We start from the raw sequence: 3,638 nt of genomic DNA on the forward strand, positions 1-3,638 counted from the left end.
TGTCTGCTCCTGCTTTGAGTTCCATGGTGGTACTGTATTTTGATGTTGTACACTCTAATGGACACAATCAAGAATATATATGCTTTCACATAGGCCCTGTTGCTCCCCACCACTGACTTCCTCTTGTTTCACAACTGATTGCTGTTTGGTTCTCTTGAGCCTGGCCAAGTTCAACCAATGCAGGAAAAGAGCTACTTTGTCTATAAGCCTACTACTATAGGCTCAGAACAGGTTCTCTCTCTCTCTCTCTCTCTCTCTCTCTCTCTCTCTCTCTCTCTCTCTCTCTCTCTCTTTCTCTCTCTCCTTCTCCCTCTCTCTCTTTCTCTCTCTCCTCCCTCTCTCTCTCTTTCTCCCTCCCCCTCTCTCTCTCTCTCTCTGTGTGTGTGTGTGTGTGAGAGAGAGAGAGAGAGTATGTGTGCGCTCTTGTGTACACATAAACCATATGTAAATATTTACATAGTACCATATGTACAAGCCATATTTCTAGAATGTATTTAGATGTTGGGATTTAACTACAGTGTGGTATGCGGAGGATGGGGGACCTGACATTGAGTAAAAGCCTTGTAGGTGAAACCTGGTTGGAGTCATGTTAGCAAACAGCATATGCTCCACCTGCCTCAGTTTCTTCTTTTTTAAGGTAGTCCCACCTCTCCCTGCAACCCCACACCTAATTGTGTTTTTCTAGGCACACATATAATAAACTCAAAAGTGCTTTGCACATGGTGGCATTCTACCTCAATTTGGTTCCTGTTTCTAGATTTCTGCAATTGTAGATTTCCAGATTCTCACACAGGATTACGGATTCAATACCATGCAAATAGAAATTTTGGAAGAACATAAATTTCATATTTCTGCAGTCACTTTATTGTACCCATTCAAATGACTACTGTCAAAAGAATTCAGATTTAGCAGGGCTGAGGGGAAGCTAAAATAGGGTTCATCCCTGGTACATGTCAAATGTGAAAGACATTATGGAAAGTCATCACAAAAATAAAATATAAAGTTTCCATATAACCAGGCAACAAACATATTTGAAATGTATTCCAAATGCCCTGTGAAAACTACAGCATTAAAGTGACATCTACATAAATTCCATGACATAGCCAGTCAATATCCATAGAATTACTATTCATGTAAATGACATACATTAGGAAATGTGAACTTATATTGAAAAATAAGATTTATGTGTGACTGGAGCGTAAAAGAATGCTTAAATTTCTTAATCATTTTGTTGCGCATAAAGTGTAAAAAGGGACTTTTAGTGTGGCAGAATGGTGCTTTGATCATTTGAAATAGTTTGGTAGTGTGAGGGAAAAAAGGATCTGTCCTTTTCTAATGAAAGACAGAAAGGGAGTGGGTCTAGAAGGAAGGGGAAGTCAGGAGGAAGCAGGGGGAACAGAGGGAGGGGAAATGATAGTCAGGATGTATTGTATGAGAAAGGAACATTTTCAATAAAAGAAAAAAAGAAAATGACAAAATTAAAAAAAGAAAGAAAGAAAGAAAGTCGTGACTTCCAAGTAAACATGGTGGGTGTGAATATACGGTCTGCTGCTGTCCCGTAGGGAAGGCTGCTCTGTGTAGCAGTTCACAGCACGGCCCTGCCTGCGTTTGGACACTATGACTACCCCTTTCAGGACTCTTGTGTTTTCTCTGTGTACATGGGAAGGGAGCTCATCTCTCTCATCCTATTTTCTGGTCTGGACATGTGGAATCTTTCTCATCTCCAGCTCCCTGGGGGAAATGATTAGCTGACACACAGGAAGTGCTCATCATTGTGCCCACACTAATGATGGCTGGAGCCTGGTACTGTACCAGTATCTCTCTTACCCATTCTGCTCATTGCAACATCCCTGGCTCTGCGCTGAGGCCAGTAGAGGTGAGCAGGGAGGCTGGCTGACAAATGAAGACTGGGAGGCCCCCTGCCAATCCCTGGGCCCTCTTGCTAAGCTCTGGTCTCTGGGATTTACTGGCTTTAGCCCTTCTCCTTCTCATCACCACCCTATCCAGATCTTCTTTATTCTCTCCTGCAGTTTCCTGCTGAGAAGGCTTGCTACATCTTGACCACACCCGTGCCTGTCCATGCTCACCCAGTGGCCTCACTCTTGCAGCACCCTTTTTGTACTCAGAGACCTCACTCCAAGAAAAGGAATCCATGATGTCTGGTTTCTCTGACATTTTTAGACTCCCACATTTAGCCTTTCTAATGAAAGTCCCAGGCACTGCTCTAATCTGATTTATTAACACTGGAGTTCCCAGTCTCAGAGAGAAGCTGTTTCTGTTTCAAAACATGTCTCAGACACTGCTGTCCTGACATGCCATGTAGGTGTAGGTGCCCAGCAGCCAGGTTTGAATCCAATCTACCATTTTCTAGCTGTGCAGCCACTGACAAGTTGCCGAAGTTCTCTGTGTTGCGTCTAAACAATGTGATGTTGTTTATGTCTCAGTTACCTTGCCTCTTAGATGATATATCTGTGACAAGCCTACTGGGGTCAACAGGCCCCCAGACCTTATCACAACCGATGTCACGATGGAATATCATTCAGGCCTTAGAGCCCAGCACATAGGCAGCAACACCTGCCAAAATGAGAACAAAGACATAATCCATCAAAGCCCACAGTTCTGGGAAAGTCTTTAAATGTACTAACCTTGCCTTTTGGCTTCTGAAGTTCTGCTTCTGGCTAACTGTTCTTGTTAACTGAGATATATCAACCCAGGATATTTTTTTTCTTAAAAGCTCACCCTGAGAAAGGCTTGGGGCAATGCTGAGATCCCGAGCCCTCAGTGTGGTCGCTGACAAAGACTTTCTTTGGCTTAAGCTCGAGTCTGAGTGGCCTTCTCTGGTGGATTCCCCACACAACAATGCTCTTTTGTTTTCAGTAAATATTTTTCATCATAATCCTTTTGCAGTTAGCCAGTTTTTCCATGTTTTCTTGTGTGTGTGTATGTGTGTGTTTGTGTGTGTATGTGTGCATATGGATGTTTGTGTGTTTGTGTCCAGGCTCATATGCATGCACATGTGCATGTGGAGACCAGAGGTCAACCTTGTCTTGAAGTCCCTCTGAAGGTATCCATTTTAGTTTTTTGATATAAGGTCTCTCAGTGGCCCGGATCTCAACAAGTGAACTGTGCTGTTGGGCTGGCTGGAGAGGCCCAGGGATCTGTCTGTCTCTCTCTCTTTATAGTGCTGGGATTTTAAACCTGAACCTCCACTCCCAGCTCTCCTCTCTCTTTCTCTTTCTTTTTCTTTCTCTTTCTCTCTGTCTATCTCTCTCTTTCCCTTCCTCCCTTTCTTTCTTTCTTTCTTTCTTCCTTTGTTTCCCTATCCATCTATCCATCTATCTATCTATCTATAATCTATCTATCTATCTATCTATCTATCTATCTATCTATAATCTATCTTTCTATCAATCTATAATCTGTCTATCATCTATCAATCATCTATCATCTATCAATCATCTATCATCTATCAATCACCTATCATCTATCTACTCTTTCATCTATTTATCTAAATATCTATACATTTTTATTTATATGTGTGTATATGTGCAAATGTGTGTATATGTGTGTATATGTGTGTATGTGTGTGTGTATGTGTGTGTGTGTGTATGTGTGTGTATGTGTGTATGTGTGTGTGTGTG

At 42.1% G+C, this 3,638-nt stretch overlaps 1 long non-coding RNA gene across 2 annotated transcripts in view; it reads right to left on the reverse strand.

The window, feature by feature from the left end:
* Positions 1-2,217: 2,217 nt before the first annotated feature.
* LOC116100931 overlaps positions 2,218-3,638 on the reverse strand; it is a 38,518-nt gene continuing 37,097 nt past the window's right edge. For both annotated transcript variants that reach the window (XR_004122736.1, XR_004122735.1), the window contains one exon: positions 2,218-2,574. This is a non-coding gene — a long non-coding RNA (uncharacterized LOC116100931). The remainder of the gene's footprint in view (positions 2,575-3,638) is intronic.

Source organism: Mastomys coucha, unplaced genomic scaffold, assembly GCF_008632895.1.
Source record: "Mastomys coucha isolate ucsf_1 unplaced genomic scaffold, UCSF_Mcou_1 pScaffold21, whole genome shotgun sequence".
NCBI lineage: Eukaryota > Metazoa > Chordata > Mammalia > Rodentia > Muridae > Mastomys > Mastomys coucha.